Raw genomic sequence first — 20,406 nt, forward strand, 5'->3', positions numbered from 1 at the left:
GTTTATACATCCAAAAAAAATACACTGATTAGAGCGGACTAACTATATACACTACAAATCAGACAACAGAATCTTCCTGCACTGTACAGATACTTCTGTCACCCAGTACAAGACAATACAGCTTCATTTAGCCTTGTGTGCTGGGGTTACCTGCTGCACTGCGCTTCCATGGAGCCCACAGTGGTGCTTCACTGTGAATCATTCTTGCAGTCATGCTGCACATCTTTGCTTCATCCACACTTCCATGTCAGACTGCACCATTTGTCAGACTGCCATTCTGCTGCCATCTGTTGTATGGCAAGAACATGTAGCAGAACGTTATCAGGAAGGTCCAACCTCTACCGTGATACCGCCAACACTTCTGACATTATGGGTCAACATAATAAAATAGGAGGCATTACTTTCAGAGCAGCCTTCATATATTAAATGTATTTATAAAAAAAATAGTATATAATTCAAAATAATATAGGCAATTGATTTCTTAGGTTTATTTTTTATTTCCTTAATGTAGGTTTTAATTCAAAGTTTGGGGAGAAATAAAATGTCCACTTATTTTCCTTAAAAAAAAAGAAAATATAAGTATCCACTTTATCTATTCTGTGTCTGTAAATCTTCAAAATAAAGGAATACAATATTTTAGAAAATCTTATATATTTAACTGAAAAAGTACATTTCAGTTCCTAGGTCAGTCTCCTGTGTCTTGGAAGACATAGACCTGAAAATACTTGTAAAATTCCTGAGTCTTGCATTTATATACCTCTGAGATCTACAGTTCTATTGAAGAGGGTCTGGGATGAGAAACAGCCAAATCTGAGCACCAGAAGATAAAACAGTCTTCTAGGTATATGCAGCATACAGTTCTGAGTGGTTTTCCATGTGTGTGTGTGTTGTGGAGATGCCTAGAGAGCATTGTGTCTAGGAGACTGGATGTGAATGTTTTGTACTGAGCAATGATGGGTCTCTATTTGCCTGACTGCAAAAAATGAAGTCTTCTACACTTGAAGTGAGCTCAGAATAAAATGTGTGGTTGTAAAGTTTCAATTATAGGTGTCTGAGTACATGATAACAGATATGTTAATTTGTTCTAGGAAGTATTTTCTATTGTAATGTCCACAGACTTACATTCAGAGGCTTCTGTGAAAGTGATACCCTATGATTTATCTTCAACTATTTCCACTAGAAGCTTTTTTTTTTTTTATGACTACTGAAATGTTGGCTGCCTATCTTACTGACACTGGTAACTGTCAGGGTTTTGCAGTTTTTGTAATAAAATCAGAGTCATTACTTTTGGAGCAGCCTTCATATCTTTGTAGAATCAAAGAATGGCTTGGGTTGGAAGGGGCGCAAGGATAACTTCCAACCTCCCTGACACGGTCAGGGCCTCCAGCCTCCAGATCTGGCACTAGATCAGGTAGTCCAGGGCCCAGTCCAATCTGGGAACACCTCCAGGGATGAGGCATCCACAGCCTCTCTGGGCAGCCTGTTCCAGTGCTTCACCATCTTGTCTGGCTACTATTTCCTACCTGTTTTGATTCTCATAATAAATACTTTGAAGTCTATTGCTTTGGCAGTCTTATTTAAAAGGCTCTTCTTCTTCTGTACAAAACTTAACTCTATCTTTTCCTGACAGCAATACTAACCATCATCTTCATATGATCTCTTCCACTGAAAATAACACCAGGTCCTCCAGCATACTTCTTTGCTCACCATAGATGTGATCATTCCTGGCAAACCTCACCTGGATTTTGTTATGTCTGGCCATCATCCCAGAACTCAAGAATGTTGAAAATATTTCCTTTGGAAACACAAACTCCTTATGTCTCCTCTCTGCCAATTAACTTTTCATATATACCAAACATGGTTTGAACTTTGTTCACTGCACAGTCATCACATTAGTCAAATGCTAGTTCTTTATAGACTATGACTAGAAGGAAGGTAGCTGAACAAACTCACAGTGCAAACATATGGTAAACTGCAGTCCTTTTATTTTGGAGAAAAATGGTTATTGATCAATTTTTATTGATCAGCTGGGGTGGTGGAGATAAAAAGTGCAAACAATATTGTGAATATTGAGGTTGTTAGCCTATACTAAATAAAGATAAAGAAAGATATTACTAAAAGAATATATTCTGCTTATCAATGTGTTTGGCTTGAATAACATGGAAGAAAGTGATTATTTGTTTCCTTCTTGTCTGTTGTATTCTAATTTACAAACTGCAAATGGGTGCAGCAATGTTTTTTTGTTTTGTTTTGTTTTTTTTTAAACTAACTTAAGCCCACTATCTCTTCTGTACAATCCAATAAGAGCACTATAACTTCAAACTCAAGGAAGCTGACATGACCTTTCACCAATACTTAAGGAAACTGCATATGTATTTCTTTTGTTTATTTAGAAAGCACAACCTGATAGTTACTACAGACCAAAGCATAATACTTGGATGCTGTTAAGCTACAAATTCCTTCTTTTCTTACTAAGTTTTTATTATTATATAACACATGTTTCAGGAGCAGCTGCACTTAGACTAATTCAGTTACATGCCATGAATACACAGTTACAAATATAGAATAAAGAATATTTTCTGTTGCTTGTTGTCTTTGAAGTAAAAAGCCCTTAGAGACACCTCAAATTTTCAGAGAGCCTATATTATGTTGTCCTAATCCGTCACTTCTCATCATTAGCACTTCTTGTCTTTTATCTTAATGACAGGATGAGAGGGAATGGCCAGAAGTTGCGCCGGGGAAGATTTAGATTAGACCTGAGGAAACATTTTTTCTCTGAAAGAGTGGTCAGGCACTGGAATGGCCTGCCTAGGGAGGTGGTTGAGGCACCATCCCTAGCGCTGTTCAAGAAGCGTTTAGATGAGGTGCTAAGGGATTTGATTTAGTAGTTCAGTGGGTAGGGATAGTGATAGGAGGATGGTTGGACTAGATGATCTTGTAGGTCCTTTCCAATCTTATGAACTTATGAACCTATGAATCTTCAGATTATAATTTACTTTGATTCCATCACCATAAATCTACTTCCTGACCATACCTCTGAGGTATTTCTGCTGCTGACCTTACCCTTTTTTTAACTAATCATTACTATTTTTTCAGCATCCAAAACAAATAGGAAACTCCTTTCTTTGTATTTGTATAATCTCATTTCTAGGGTTAATTTGGAAGCTGATTCCTGAACCACAGAAGCAGTAGAGAATTCTGTAAAATGAGTTGAGCTCCAGACTTGAGCTTCATTGCATTTTCAACATCACTTATAAGCCTGTTACAAACACTGTAAATGAGTTCTTTACTTAATCATTAGTTTACATTTGTGGAATTGAATGTCACTTCTATCTTTTCATTTTCTTACTAAGGATTTGTCAAGTATAAGCTACCTATTTTATACAGCAGCATTTGATTATCTTTATTTGTTAAGCTCATAGGCAGGAAAAATAAGAGGAGAAAGGTTTGGATTTTAGCTGGGTGGCTCTCTCTGTCTCTGAATACACAGAAAGCTTTGAAAAACATCTAGCTAGTTAGCTCAGTAACAGCATGTTCCCTTTCTGCAACTGAATTGTAAGATTTCATCTATGGGAAGCTGTTTGCGATGCAGTGCCTGAGGCACTAAATTAATGTTGTATCTGTATATTTATTAGCCATCTCCTCCTGTGGGATCTTCCCAAAGCAAATGTTTAAGATGCCTGTTTATATTTCTGAAGACCTTCAGATGGCAATCTGGTCCATCAAATTCAGGTCACATAAAGAACAAAGAGTAATACTGGGAGTATATACTCATTTGGGTTCCAATCCACTACGGTGTCAGATGGAAGAGAATCCATTTTTTTTAAATGAAAGAAGATAGCAATGCAGGTCCCACATCTTGCAAAATGCCCTAATGAGTAGAGCCTTTCTACCATAATTGAGAGGTCAGTATTTTAGATCTAATTTGAACTGAGGTTCATGAAATCCATATCTCCTGTACAGAAAATTTTGAGAGTGGGAGTTCTTGGCTCTTTTTATTCAGGTATTATGCATCCAGGAGGAAAGTAGTGGCATGATGTCATTCCATTGAGCGCACAGGTCATGGAGATTGCATAAGAGCAGGAAGAAGAAGCCCTCTTTCTTATCATATGAACAAGATCTTAACTATCTGATCTTGCTTAGAATAGACTTTTAAAATCTCTTTGCTCATTAGGATAACCTATACCTTTATCTGATGTTGTTTCTTTAAGGATGGATATTCTTCAAGGCTGCACAAAGAAGTTGAATATGTTGTGAAAGAAAGAAGAAAATAAAAAAATACATAAGCAATGTTTCCAAATAAAGTGTGTTGCCTGATAGAGGTAGAAAGATGAAATTGCCAGCATTAAGCATAATACATAAGTAATGCACACACGCAGCCTCAAATAATTACTGCTTCTGTCATTGAGTTAATTAAGAGCTTCAAGATATGTCTTAGTTCTTAATTTGCTGTGTTAATTATAAGACCGCAATGACATTAAAATCAGTCACTGACCACTGTAGTAATTTCATGTACATTAAGACATGTCTTTGCTCTTGATGAAATAATGATGATTCAGTAGATTTGCATCCATCATCATTTGATTAATGAAGAAACGTCAGTTTTCCTTTAACTAGCAATGTCAGTCTGTCTTAGAGTGGTTTAAATAATGAAAGGCAAAAATAGTCATTACCAAATGCCAGAACATGATAAAATCATATCATATTGCAGAAAAAAGAAAGTTTGCAAGGAAAGGTGCTGAACAGATTCAGCCTAAGAATACCTACCAAGGGCATCATATATTTCTAATCACGGTGACACACATTTTAATTTAAGAGAACTGAAATGGGTTTTCTATGTACAATTAAGTAGGACTTCTGACAAAACTGTTACTACTATTACAAATTTACTAGTTAATATCTTTGGTTATGTCATTGACGGGTAATGATATTTATGACATTTTCATAACTTTAGTAAATGTTGCACCAGAGGAGCTTATTACTGCTATAAATTTTAAATGCAATTTTCACTTTCCAACTCTGTTTCCTCTTTGCAACTAAATACTATGCAAAGTATTGGACAAAACTCAGCAGGGTCACTTGGTTTTACAGATCTACTTGGAGAGAAGTAGATCTCTTACCCATTAACATATGATATGTTATGCAAATGGTAAAAGAAAAATAGCATGAAAGTAGAACTAAATTATGAAATAGGATAGGCAATAGAACTGGAGAATGCAAATTCATAAAAAGAAATGTTTTGTTAGAGTATTTGAAACTTGAACTCATTGTTTGTGAAATTCTACATATCTCTAAAGACCTTTGAAGAAAACTGACTTTTGTTTGAGTTTCTTACTTCCCATGGGTTACTGAGAAACTGTCCCCTAGGAAATTTAGTGTCTGAAAACTAAGGAATTCTGACTTTTCTTGGAGCTGGTTGAGAAACACCTCATTCCACAAAGCTTATTGCATTTGTGATAATCTTTCTGTCTTGCAGCTCCTTCCATCATGTATCTATGAATACTTCTTTTACCTCCCTCCCTTCTTCCTCCCTCCCTTCTTCCTCCCTCCCTCCCTCCCTCCCTCCCTCCCTCCCTCCCTCCCTCCCTCCCTCCCTCCCTCCCTCCCTCCCTCCCTCCCTTCCTTCCTTCCTTCCTCCCTTCCTCCCTTCCTCCCTTCCTCCCTTCCTCCCTTCCTCCCTTCCTTCCTCCCTTCCTCCCTTCCTCCCTTCCTCCCTTCCTCCCTTCCTTCCTCCCTTCCTCCCTTCCTCCCTTCCTCCCTCCCTCCCTCCCTTCCTCCCTTCCTTCCTTCCTTCCTTCCTTCCTTCCTTCCTTCCTTCCTTCCTTCCTTCCTTCCTTCCTTCCTTCCTTCCTTCCTTCCTTCCTTCCTTCCTTCCTTCCTTCCTTCCTTCCTTCCTTCCTTCCTTCCTTCCTTCCTTCCTTCCTTCCTTCCTTCCTTCCTTCCTTCCTTCCTTCCTTCCTTCCGAGTTCCTTCCTTCCTTCCGAGTTCCTTCCTTCCGAGTTCCTTCCTTCCTTCCTTCCGAGTTCCTTCCTTCCTTCCTTCCGAGTTCCTTCCTTCCTTCCTTCCTTCCTTCCTTCCTTCCTTCCTTCCTTCCTTCCTTCCTTCCTTCCTTCCTTCCTTCCTTCCGAGTTCCTTCCTTCCGAGTTCCTTCCTTCCTTCCTTCCTTCCTTCCTTCCTTCCTTCCTTCCTTCCTTCCTTCCTTCCGAGTTCCTTCCTTCCTTCCTTCCTTCCTTCCTTCCTTCCTTCCTTCCTTCCTTCCTTCCTTCCTTCCTTCCTTCCTTCCTTCCTTCCTTCCTTCCTTCCTTCCTTCCTTCCTTCCTTCCTTCCTTCCTTCCTTCCTTCCTTCCTTCCTTCCTTCCTTCCTTCCTTCCTTCCTTCCTTCCTTCCTTCCTTCCTTCCTTCCTTCCTTCCTTCCTTCCTTCCTTCCTTCCTTCCGAGTTCCTTCCTTCCTTCCTTCCTTCCTTCCTTCCGAGTTCCTTCCTTCCGAGTTCCTTCCTTCCTTCCGAGTTCCTTCCTTCCTTCCTTCCGAGTTCCTTCCTTCCGAGTTCCTTCCTTCCGAGTTCCTTCCGAGTTCCTTCCTTCCTTCCGAGTTCCTTCCTTCCGAGTTCCTTCCTTCCGAGTTCCTTCCTTCCATCTCCTTTCATTCTTTCTCTCTCTTCTTTTCCTCTGTTTATTTTTTTCTATTTCATATCTCCATACATTTGTTTACATAAAGAACTCTTCTTCTTTTTCACCCAAGGGTACTGTAACATCCTAGGGTATCTTAAGTTGTCAACTAAGCGTGCTAATACTTTCTGACATTCCATGACCCCTGAGGAAAAATGTGGAAATGCATTCTGGTTTTACATTAACTAAGTCTTCAATTTATGCAAAACTGACAGACAAATGGAGTGGAAGTGATATATAGGCAAAATATAACTAGACACCCTATCTAATAAACTGACATTTATTTTGTCATCTCTATGGAAAAGGGTATTTCCAACAGCAAAAGAACTCTCAAAGTATGAAATTTTCCTTTTATTACTCTTTTTTTCTAGATAGAAGAAGGTAGTTCGAGGTTCAAGAGCACACTTTGCAAATAAGAATAAAAATTTAAATCAAGCAAAAAACTAATCCTTTTCTGATGATGTCAGAAATGACAAGGGGATATAAGATATTGAATCCTTTTAAATCTTTGCCTTTCTTTTCTTCTGCATCGTTCCTTATGTAAATATTTGTACTTGTGAAGAAAATGTATAAAATGTAATCATTTTAAAAGGCATGGATGATTCATAGAGGAATATAATTCACATAATCATAAAATAAGAAGCATCCAAGGTAACAGTTCTAAAGTACCTTGTCTGCTTTCATTGGCTGTGGAAGGAAGTCAAATGACTCATGTAGACTAGATTGCAGTTTTCAGATGGATAATTTAGTTAAGATGATTACCAACCCTAAAGTCTGCCTAGAATGAGATTTAAGTCAAAGTTAGGTGTAATAAATCCATCCTTAGGCCCTTAGGTCCTTTAGTTGCTTTTGAAAATCTTAGAATTAATCACATTCTTTTCAGAAAGATAAAAGGAACTCGACTTTTGGCAGAAGTAAGCATCTTTTTATCCATAACCCCAAAGTTTATGATGTGCCCACAAAGCATAAAATATGATACCTTTCCCGCATTTCAAATCACACTCCTAATTTTTATCCCAGAAAGTTGGATCTGAAAGTATCTTTTAAAATTCATTTCATTATATGAGTTTTTCTGCTTTGTAGCTCACACTGTGCCTTGATCATGAGCTTGTTTGCTAGCCTATATTCACTTGCAATTTTGTATTTGCCTGCCTCCATTATCTCTTTGCTTGTGTAAAGCTTTTTGAACTTTCAGTCACTCTTCCCATTAATAACTGTGATATGACACATTCCCTGAAATGAAACTTTGTATATAAACATCTCAAAATCTTGAAAAATGACTCAAGGTTTGAGTAACCGAATATACTGTATAGCACAGCTAATCTGTCTCTCTCCTTAATGCTAGCTGCAGGTCCATAGGACTTCTTCAGTCTGGAAAATTATGTTCTGAAATGCTAGCTGCAGGTCCATAGGACTTCTTCAGTCTGGAAAATTATGTTCTGAAGGAACCAGACATTTCAGTGAGTCTAAATTTAAAGTCCGAAGATAATCACTAAAGCCGATCTATTGGAATTACTTATCTGAGTCAAAGTAATTCAGGTGCAGTGAAACACTTCTAATTTTAAATTTAGGAGCAGTGAACAGTGAGTGGGATTCTTTGGCATAGCACTTAGTTGATACCACTCTCTCCCTCTCATTCTTTTTGCTTTCCAGCTTCATCCTTTTAAAGCATGTTTCCAAAATCGAAGTGCTGATAGTGTTAGTTGTAAACTGTATCATTAACAAAGCTGAAAACAAATACATTTACCATGAAATATTTCACAAGTATAAAAATTAATTAAGTATATATTATTTCTAAAATGCTATAGTGGGTTATACCATGTAACATTATATGTGTTACAAAGATTAGAAGGTTGATAAGTCCATCAAATTCTTGATAAAGTGAATTTTGTAGGGATTTTCATTAAAGTTGAGTTTGAAAAGATTGATGCAAATAGATGCTATTGGGGCTATTCAGGCACAGCAAGAACAAGAGAAACTTAAATGAAAAGTTTTAGTATTGGCACACTGAGGGCTCATACATTTCTTTGGTTCTCAAAACTGGAAAAAGAAAGGAGTCATTAATGGTTCTCTAATGGTGTTTTGCTGTTTATCTTGCTCCACAGCTTCTGCTCTGAGCAGTCTTTCTTGTATTCCCACAGTGTTTGATGACAAAATTCATTACAAACTCACAGAAAGCAATACTCTTAGTAACATGCACATGAAAATATTACTTCTGAGTTTCCTCATCATTTTCTTTAAGGTTCACAATGCATTAGTATCCATGCATTTGATCATAATTAGTAATTTTGGAATTACTAATATGAGGTTCTCTGTTAAATATATTATTTAAAATTATAGGATTAAGATAAGTCAAAAGAGGCTATAAGAATTTTTGAGAGTTGTAGATTTTTGTTCTCTTTGAAACACAATGGAATGGGGTTACACCATATTTTCTACATGCTTTCTCCAACTATGAAGTGGACTGCTGCACTGAAAGTCCTAAGGTGAGAAATTTTAGGTGATAATGAATGGAATTAAAAGCAGCTGGTGATCACTACTGCTGTTCCCTAGGGGATGGTGGGGGGTCTGTCCTGTTCATTACCTTCATTAATGACCTGGATGAGGGGATTGAGTGCACCCTCAGTGAGTTTGCAGATGGCACCAATTTTGTACAAAGTGTCAATCTGCCCGGGGGTAGAATGGTCCTACATGTCTTATGAGGAGCGGCTGAGGGAGCTGGGATTGTTCAGTCTGGAGAAGAGGAGGCTCAGAGGAGACCTTATTGCACTCTACCACTTCCTGAAGGGGGGTTGTGGTGAGGAGGGGGTAGGTCTCTTCTCCCTGATAAGTAATGACAGGACGAGAGGGAATGGCCACAAGTTGCGCCGGGGAAGATTTAGATTAGACCTGAGGAAGCATTTCTTTTCTGAAAGAGTGGTCAGGCACTGGAATGGCCTGCCTAGGGAGGTGGTTGAGGCACCATCCCTAGCGCTGTTCAAGAAGCGTTTAGATGAGGTGCTAAAGGACTTAATTTAGTAGTTGGGTAGAGATAGTGATAGGAGGATGGTTGGACTAGATGATCTTATAGGTCCTTTCCAACCTTATGAACTTATGAACTTATGTACAGAGGGATCTGGACAGGTTGAATTGCTGGGCTGAAGCCAATGGATGAAGTTCAACAACAGCAAGTACTGGGTCCTGCACTTTGGCCACAACAACCCCATGCAATGCTACAGGCTTGGGGTAGAGTGACTGGAAGATTGTGTGGAAGAAACAGACCTGAGTATGTTGGTCAACACTCTGCTGAACATGAGCCAGCAGTGTACCCAGGTACACTGTTCAGTTTTGGGCTGCTTGTGATGAGTTTGTAGCACAAGTCTTAAGAGAAGTGGCTGAGGGAATGGGGAACTTTTAGTCTGGAGAAGAGAAGGCTCCAAGGAGACCTTATAGCTCTCTACAGCAACCTGAAAAGAGTCTGTGTTGAGGTAGGGATCCACTTCTACTCATGCATAACTAGTGATAGAATGAGAGGGAATGGCCTCAAGCTGTGCCAGAGAATGTTCTGTTTGGTTTCTAGGAAAAATTCTTTTCCAAAAGGTTGGTCAGATACTGGAAATTTACTAAGGGACATGGTTTAGTGGGGAGATATCGGTGGTAGGTGGATGGTTGGATGGGACGTTCTTAGAGGTCTTTTCCAACCTTAGTGAATTCTATGAAGCTTCTGAAGGAGAGAAGTGTAAACTGACAGATTATTGAAATCAGTGAAATATCTAAATAAGTAAATAAATTCATAAATAACACTTCTACTTCACATATTAGAAATTATGATCATTAGTTATTGTAATAACTGTACATATCCAAAGAAATAAAAAATAAAAAAAAATATTGACCTAGCCATTAGCATCAACCATTGTAACATGTTCTTACAATACATAATATGATGATACTCACAGGCCTTGTTGCAATTCAGACTAGTACTGCATCCTCCCATAGAGCTTAATGATATAGTGAAGAGATAGTCTAAGAAATGTGAAGGACAGGACAATTTGATTAAAAGCTGTAATAGTGCAAGTAGGTGGCTGAAATGATAGCAGAGCCATGGTGCATAAATCAGACATACTGACTCTTTAAAAATACATAGTTGTCCACTTGGAGACAAAATGTACATTGGCATACTAGGTAGATTCAGGGAAAAGAAAATTTCAGGATGTTTTTTGCTTTTGTTAGCTGAATACTGATCAATAGAAATCTTGACTCTTGGTATACAAGAAGAATCCACGCTAATAAAGAAACACATGCATGTGTTAAAACAAAAACAAAAACAAACAAAAAAATCCCCACATATTTTGTGAATATATCTTAAATGAATTAATCCCACCAAATTTTAAGTAATTAACTCAAATGCTGGACTATGAGGCAGATTCCCTTAAGGACACTACAGTCAGTAGACTGAACTTCCCACCTCAAAGAAGTTTCCTTCAGATGCAGCTTCAATCTAGAGGTACTTACCTTGTTGTCCTTTATACACTTAGGTAATCTTGTGCAACAGGTCTTCTAGTGCAGAGATGAAAATTCAGTTACAAAAGCAAGACTGGATGTACTTGTGTCTTTCTGTTTCTCTGAAAACAATAACTTAATTCCAAATTTCCACACAGAAATATGTTTCAGTCTCAACAGCAGTGCTGAACTTACTGGTTAACACAATTTCAGGCAGGAGAAAGCTGTATTTTTAAAGGTAAGTTAATAATATCGATAAATTTACTACAGTTTTATTGAAGGGTCAGAATGTTACAAAGGGTAATCGAAAATAATGTACTGTGTACCTATTATTTTATGTTAGTATTCTTGTTGTAGAAGGCATCACTAACCTCTCTCAATATCCATTCTCTCAGATTATGTTTCCTAATTAATAAATAAAATTAGTAAGCACCTCTCAGGCTTCTTTTCAAAATGAAATATGACACAATTTTGAAATGAGGCTTGACATCCATGATTTGTTTTAATCCTTTCTAAAACAGGTACAGGTTCACCTAACATATTGGTAAATAAGCCTGAAGATGCCTTGAATTGCAAAAAATGCCCAAGGCCATCAAGATATTCAACAATTAATGTAGAATCTTTCAATTATCTCATAAATAATAAAAAAAAGATTAGCTACATTAGATACATGTAACCTGTCACAAAATGAATTATGCTAACCCTAGGTAACTCTTGCTTGCATACTCTGCTCAATCAATTCTGTAATATTCTTTAATAATAAATAAAAAACTCAATAATAGATTTAGAAGTCAAGTGCTGAACTTACGAACTTGTATTTTTCATTTCTCAATGCTTATATCTTTCAAATCTAATAAGTTATATGAGAGAACTAATGATACAATGAGAGATAAATGGCCATATGTTGCACCAGAGGAGGTTCGGGTTGGATGTTACTATTTTTTTTTATAAAAAGAGTGGAAATGCCTTAGAACAGGCTGCCCAGAGATGTGGTGGAGTCACTGTCTCTGGAAGTTTTCAAGAAATGCGTAGGTCATAAAATTATAGAAACATTAATGTTGGAAAAGACCTTTAAGATAATCAAGTCTAACTCTCCACCTACCACCAATATTACACGTGAAAACACGTCTATAACTCATCTATCCTTTCCTTAAACACCTCCAGGACAGTGACTCCACCACTTCCGTAGATACACTGTTCCAATGCTTAACCTAGATGAGGCATTGAGGGACGTTGTTTAGTGGACATGGTGGTTAAAGGCTTCCAGTTGGACTAGATCATAGTAGTGCTCTTTTTTAACCTTAATGATTCTGTGATTCTATGCAGAGGTAAACAGAAATCAGGATAAAATGTGATATAGTTATTACAGTAAACACAGGACTAACCTGATTTTTTAAAAAAAGGTAAATCATTTTCTGAATCAGTAGCTCCCTTAAGTTAGTAAAATATGTGATATTGTAATGTGGAAATCAGAGTTTGGAGAATAATGTAATTTTGAATGAGGATGGCAGAGATCACATTAGTGAATTCCTTACGTTTCATGAGTTATATAATTAATATTTTTGAAGGTTGAGTCTCAGTATAGGTTAAAAACATACAGCTGGAAGGTAGAGTCAGAAACCACTTGTAGAGATTTAGGCAACTCTTAGACCTTAGCATCAATAACAGGATGAGATACAATAATACAAAGTTTAAAGTCCTAAGTCGAGCTTAGTGGGCAATTAATAGGGCAATTATGGGAAAGGAAAGATTAATATGTTGTTAGAAAATAACTGGAAAATCCATAGAAAAATAAAAATGTCTGAAAATACATCTAGAATATGAATAAACTTAGAAGAGGAAGAATAGTTGAATCTTAGGTACTACACCACCTGCATTGTGTCTAATAACATCTTCACATTATACTTGCATGTAACCTGAAAATTATCGTTACTGTCTTTTGAATAGCTATGATGAGGGAAGAAATCCTAGCTATTTTAAGATAGAGTTCGGTCTACTAATGCATTTAATGATGTGATTTAATAGTTAGTTTCAGAAATCTTCAGTCAGTGACTTGAACAGCTCCTTCTAGTCTCAGACAAAATCGCATGTAAAGTTTGTCTTTTGGTCTTTAGCAAAACCAGTCTCCTGCCTATTTCTAGCTTTGAAAAAATTGCCCAGGGCCTCTGTGCTGAAACACTTAGAATTTTAAAGAAAGTGAATTCTTCTCATCTTTTCTTGTTTCACCTTATTCTTGAATAATTTACATCTATGAGTTTTGAGACTCTTAGATTCTTCTTCTTTCAAACAGTGTAATTACAGCATTGTCATATATCCATTCATTGGGCACTCTGGTTCTCTTTTAAAGGAAACTGTATGGAGGCAATGGGCTTTGGTTTGAGTTTACTTTTCAAAACTATGACATTTGCATGCTAAAGATGAAAACAACACAGTACTCCTATTAAAGACAATTAAGTCATAGCATATAAATTGCTAAGTGATATGCACTAGCCTAAGTAGGCATACAGTTAAAATAAATAAACATAAAAACCTCTAGAAAGAGGGAGAGAGGGAGACCTCATAGTGGTTTTTTTTTTATATATACAGGTGGGCCATATGAAATAAGGGAACAGACTCTTTAGCAGGGTCTGCAGTTACAAGATGAAGGGAAATGGGTTCAAACTAAAGGAAGGGAGATTTAGACTAGATATAAGGAAGAAGTTAGTTACAATAATATTGGTGAAGCGCTGGACTAGGTTGCTCAGAGATGTGGTGGATCCCCTGTTCCTGGAGACATTCAAGGTCAGGCTGGATGGGGCTCTGAGCACCTCATTGAGCTGTAGATGTCCTTGTTCACTGCAGGGAAATTGAAGTAGGTGATATTTAAGGGTTCCTTCCAGCTCAAACAATTCTATGATTCTATCGCAGAACCACAGACTCGTAGGGGTTGGAAGGGACCTTTAGAGATCATTGAGTCCAACCCCCCTGCCAAAGAAGGTTCCCTACACCAGGTGATTTTTTTTCTATGATTTTTTTATTATTGTTACAGTAACCTCCCACTTCCAATATATATGTGCATGAAAAAAACCTCTCCACCATCATACAAGAAAAATTTAAATAAACAACTCTGAGTTCCAACTCCTGTGTGAATGACTTATTAATACTTCTATGTCAAAATAGAATGCTAACAAGGCAAATAGACGTAATATAGAAAGCCAATTAAAAAAATAAAAAGCTATTCCTCAACTAAGGAGTAAAAAAGAAAACTGTAGAATGAAAAAGTGGATAAAAAAATCTTAAAGTTCCCTTCCAACACAGACCATTCTCTGATGCTTTGAAATGTGTAGCAGATTTCAGTTCCTCAGAAAGTACAATAAACTGCTTTATGTTTCAGAGTATTTCTTTCGAAAGAGAGAAATAATTAGCTTTCTGACATTGATTCACTGGAAGGAAAGAGTCTCAGTTTCAGACTGTTATGAAATGGGTACTTTACATTCAATTTAGACTTTAAAATTTAATTTCAGTAAACATTTGGTCTGGCATCAACAAGATTCTCTTTTAATCTTTTAATCTCTTTTTACTTGGCCATCAATAACAAAAAATATTTGTCACAATTGTCCAAACTCAAAGTCATATTCATCATTTATTTTATTTATCTGTGTCAAATAATATTTACCGAAATCTCTCTTATGTAGAAAAGCCTACAAAAGAGAGGAATATGTAATTTATATCCTCTCATCCCTGAATACTTCACATCTAGGGGACTGTAAGTGTATTCTGGAACATGTGAGCTGTGTGGTCAAATCCTCACAAAGATGTGAGAAGAACAGCCGTTGTTTCCATACACAGGAAGAGAGAAGTGCTTTAGTTATTGAGAAGCTGTCCAGAAGAATGGAGTCAGCACCTCATTTCACTGTCATTTTGAAGGAGAGCACTTCTCATTCATTTTCTCTCTAAGAGAAAGACTAATGAGCCATACCTTAAAGAGGAAGATCTAGGAAATATCAGTCCTGAAAGAAAAAAGACATTTTTATATTATACAAGACTATATAGAGCCAAAATACAGATTAGGTATTTGAAATCATATATATCTCTTTGTCTTCATTGTTTTCACTAATTAATTTAGAATATTTCCCATTCTGTAAGTTAGCTATTGTTCTCAGGTCTTGCTTCCCTTTGTTTATTGCACTTACTGGAACCCTACCAGGCTTTTGTAAATCCTATCAGGTACGTAGGTCTGTAAAATGCATACAAATTATTCAGCAGTCAGTGCTATGATGTTCAAGTCTTTTCTGTACATGTACTTGTACACATCTCTGTTCAATCATTCCAGACAAGTGCATGTCAGTAGATGGATCTTGAAGACATTTGTGCTACCTTATTTGTTAAACAGACAAATCCACTGCTTAGTTTTTTCTTTTTTGTGATGTATCTGGACATGATTTATGTTAAGAATGTTGTTAAAAATTGTTCTCCTAGATTATTGGAGGACCTACATAGCAACTAATAAGAGTAAAGTCATTACAGAATTCCAAATGGATTTGAGAGATCTTGGTGTAAATGATTTATATAAAACTATCAAATTGAATTGATAATAACATATTCTTAAGGCTATTAGAGCCTTCCTGTAGTATTCTATATAGAAGATATTATGTGCTGAATCCTATAGAATTCTATACAATTCATTTTTTCTAAGAGATAATGTGATGTGGTAAGTGGAATGGAAGTGGAAAGAAAAAAGTCGATTGAATTTTCACGCATGTCACAACAATGTGTTTTAACTATAGGCAACAAAATGTAGAATAAAAGAAAAAATATTTATTTATTTATTAATTTGAACAAACGTTTCTGACCTCGTGAAATTGAAATGATCTCACATTTATCAATTTCATGCATTTTCATTGTAAATATGTCACGTTTCTGTATTTTAGACCACAACATATTGTTTGCTTTATAAAAAATATTTACTTTATTGAATGAAATTTGTAAGTCTATCGAACTTGCTTCTGTACTTACATTATGTCTGCTATCATGTTCTGAATAAATTTCCATTAGAATGTGCTGAATTTCATATGCTTATGAAGATGCTAAGTTTTAAACATGAAGTGAAGCTTTAGATAGCATGCATAAGTTGTAAGATCATTATGACATGAAGTCATTAACATTTAGATACATTGCATCAGACCCTCTGGAATAAAGAAAAAAAAAGACAACTTTTTATGCTTATGATCATTATATAGTGTGAAGGAAATAGAAACAAATACAATTTCTAAATGAGAAGGATTTTGTCACAGCTGCTAGGCTATTAGAAACATACAAAAGTATTGTTAGAGGCACTCTTCATTTAAAATTCACATTTAACTTATTCAACCATTAGATCGATGAGATCAATGACAAGAAAAACAGTAGAAACAATTTTAATTGAGAAAAAATCACAACACAAAAGTGATTGAAACTTATCATAAGAGCAACTTCCAAATGAAACAAACAAATATAAATCTTTAAGAAATTTACCTGGATCTATCTTGCATTTGAACTTAATAATTATCAAAGTGCATTTCCTTAACTTGAGATGCATGATAAGTGGAAATAAAGAATAGAAATAATAAAAAAATAAATTAGTCTTAACTGCTGGAAATGCAGACAGCCTTGTGAAATACAAGCATTTTGTAATGGTGTAGAATGAGATAATTTTATGTGCAAAGAATTATGCTACTCATACTCTGATTAATAATATGGAAAGGAGAAAAACAAAACAAAACACAGTAACTAACAGCTATCTTCTCGATGCAAGTCTTTCCAGCAATGTTATGAATCGATCCTTTCAGGTGAGAAAACAACTAGCCTCATGCTAATGGACTCTGGTATAAAATTCAGAATAAAAATGTTTTGTTGTGGAAGAACAGTTAATCTCTTGTGTTGTGATTGTCACATGCTGGTTTTCTATAAATAAAGATGACATCAGTTATCAGAAGGTTTTTTTTTCCTTTTTTTTCTGTTTGAAAAACAAATAGCTGGATGCATGTGGAATATTTTTTGTGCTGTTTATGGCAATGATGAAGTTGTGAGGCTTGGATTTACTGTCTGATATGTTAAATTGGGAACATTAATTTAAAATACATATTTTGGAAGCTGGGCAAAAACACACATATTGAGCAAGTGATATGATGAATATCTGAGTTTAGGACAATTCACCTTTATATATGATTTATTACATTATTGAAAATCATTTGAAATAATAACTTCTGTAAAATAAGATACTGAAAACATGCAGTGTGGTAGTGTTTCAAAGTTCTTTGTAAACCTGAAGAAGAAAATATCCTTCCAAAAGTCAGAAATACTAAAACATGCAGTAAAATAACTAAACACCTAAATCTAAATCGTGTCCTGGAACAAAATTTTAGCAAACTACTACAATCCTGAATTAAGCTTACAGCTAACTATAAAGCTATACAGTGAAGATGGTAATGGGGCATGACATAATAGCCACAAGCATGGAGAATGAGATCTTTGCCAATGAAGCTTTTGCATTGTCAGAAACTTGATCATGTTTGAATTTACTGCCCATAAAGAGAGATTTATTAGGATAGTTCATTCCTTCCATAGCAACTCAAACATGTAGAATCTTAAAGTGATATACAAGGTAATGCTGCTTGAAGACTGATGTCGAAACAATTCAAATGTTTCAGTGTGACAGGACAGCCTTTCATATCTGCTAAATAAGTATACAGCTGAAGAAATGCATGCTGGCTATTTGGAAGTCAGCTGGGAACCAGAGGAAAATCCATTACCACAGCAAACTCTTAGTGGCAAAGCTGGAAAGACACTGTGATGTTTTGATTTCATTCTCTACATGACAATAATGCTTTGATGCTCAGATCCTATGAAATCTTACTTTTATTATTTCATATTGTCATTTCTTCAGACATGTCAGGCTTTTCTTGAGAATAACAACAGAATTACAAAAAAAAAAAAAAAAATAGGGAAAAACAAATACATTTTCCAGATGTGTTGAGAAATCCTTGAATAATTCAGATAGCAGGAATAGTTTTGATCTTCTCCTTAGATTCTGAGAATAAATTTCATCAATCATGCTCAGAAAATAACTACTGGGAATACAATTATGCTTCCCTGTTGGGGCTTGCCTTAAGACACAAACAGTTGGAAAGACTCTCCCTAGGAGACATAAATAGTTGGAGTGTGTTTGCTTGTTTGTTTGTTTTAAATTATCTTTGGAAAGACAAGGAAGGTGATGTCATGAAAGAACTGGTATCTTGGCAAATAAGAGGAAAAATTAAGATAACAATGCTAAAGTTTCCCATCACTATTAGAAGTCAGGAAGAGTATCTTAATGAAGAAAGCAAGTTGTCCAAATAGACAATACTTCTTTTTGTTAGACATTCTTTATGACAGATTTAGATACTGATGAGATCTCAGAGGCACAACATAGCCTAAAGACAATCAGATTTGCTATCAGTCTTCATCTATCTAATGAAGGCTTATAGTCCTTTAATACCTGTATAAAAGTAAGTGATTCTTTACATCTCTTCTTGTATCAAGTCTGTCTATATGAATCAAGTTGTGACAACGACTGCTGAAAGAATAAATGTCTGATATTCTGTATGGCTGTCATCAAAGGAGATAAACCTTCAACTTTTCTTTAGGGCAGCAGCTGGTTTTCTGCTTTCCTTGGCTTTCTCTTTTGTGGGATGAGCAGAGTTTATTCACATCTGTGGAAATCCAGCATACAAAGGAGAGATTTTTCTTGCTGATAGTTAATTCTGCTTAGGAAAACAAAAAAATCAATGGAAAATGCACATCAGGTTTGCTTAGGGAAGGCTGCTGTGTTGCACCCATGGCATAGAAAATAAATAGCTCTTTAGCCTGGAGATGTTGATCTTCAAATTTTTGAGCAATTTCTCCCTCAGCATGCATTCATTCCCAATCCCACTCAAGGGCTGGCACCTGGAGCTGTTGCTAAGTGGTGTATCTGCCACATGGTGGAAACATAATATTGATTTTTAGGAAAATCAATTCCCAGTTTTACAAGATCAAAACCAGAAGATAGCAAAAGAGAGACTGGACTTTATTATATAATGATAATCATTATACTATACAGATTTTTGAAAGAGATGCATGGCTAAGAGACATCATATTGATTTACTAGTAATAAACTCTGCCTGTTATGGTTCTAACTGAGATGCTTGAATCTCTAGATATAACACTATTGATCACAAGCAGCGAGTACTTTCTTATCTGTAAATAAAGAATTCCATTCTATGTTTTCAGACTCTCAAATTGGTGAAAATGTGGAGAAGCAGAAAAGGATGCCAGATGTCATTGCAATAGTTTATTGTTAGGAAGAAAAAATACAAGACAGCTTTGAATTTTCTCAAAACTGTGAGATTTAAAACTACAAGTGGATTCATTGGGGGCAAGATTATTAAGTAGGACAGCTTGACCCATTTCTGCTGAATCCCAATTTTAAACCAAAGTACATTATTATTTCTCTTTAATAGATGAATGGAACTCTTCTCACTTATTAAATAATGGTTTAAGTGTGGGTGAAGTGAAAAAGGGCCATTAAAGTACAAAGAATATTTGTCAGTTAAAAAATATAAAAGGGAAATAACAATAATGCACAAGTCAATCTAACATTAGTATGTATACTGAAATACATTTGTGATGATAGTTAAATTGAAGTACTTATTACACCTTAAGATGCCTTTTTTATTATTTATTTTTGTTTTTATTTTTTGCTATGTGATTCGTCCATGAAAGAAAAGTGAGAAAAGTGATAAACAGAGTAACAGTACCAACTTAAAAACAATTTAATCTTGTCAGGCAGACCCTCCTCCACAAATACATTTAAACATGTTGATGTAGTAACCTAACACTTTGTTACAATAGATTAACACAATTTTGTCACTTACAGAAACAAACAAACTTATTTAGGCAAGCAACAGACCTGCTTACATACACCCATCTAAATGCATTAAACCAAAATAATTTGTTTATAAATGGTTTTGACTCTGAAATAAACTGCCCTAATTCAGACTTCTCTGTTAAGATCCTGATTCAAAGCTCACTGAATCATTTGAAGTATTCTCATAGACTTTAATAGGTTATGCATCAGTTACAGATCAGTGAATGTTTGTAGCGCATTTTGAGTTCTTGGATGAAAGAATTCATTTAATCACAACCTGCAATTATTTTATTATTATACAGAATTATTCTTGCTTCTTTCCCCTCATCTTATTGTGAAAGTATTATACTATGCAA

General features: G+C 35.8%; 1 long non-coding RNA gene and 1 other non-coding gene across 2 annotated transcripts in view; both read left to right on the plus strand.

Moving 5' to 3' along the window:
• The window catches only part of LOC136053271 (uncharacterized), a 594,366-nt gene that overhangs the window by 177,025 nt on the left and 396,935 nt on the right, over positions 1-20,406 (plus strand). The window lies entirely within an intron of this gene.
• On the plus strand, positions 786-866 carry LOC136053383 (small nucleolar RNA U2-19). Its single transcript, XR_010622643.1, has one exon. It is a non-coding gene; the product is annotated as a small nucleolar RNA U2-19 (small nucleolar RNA).

Source organism: Cyrtonyx montezumae, unplaced genomic scaffold (assembly GCF_038088225.1).
Source record: "Cyrtonyx montezumae isolate F1298 unplaced genomic scaffold, pur_monq_1.0 scaffold_3, whole genome shotgun sequence".
NCBI lineage: Eukaryota > Metazoa > Chordata > Aves > Galliformes > Odontophoridae > Cyrtonyx > Cyrtonyx montezumae.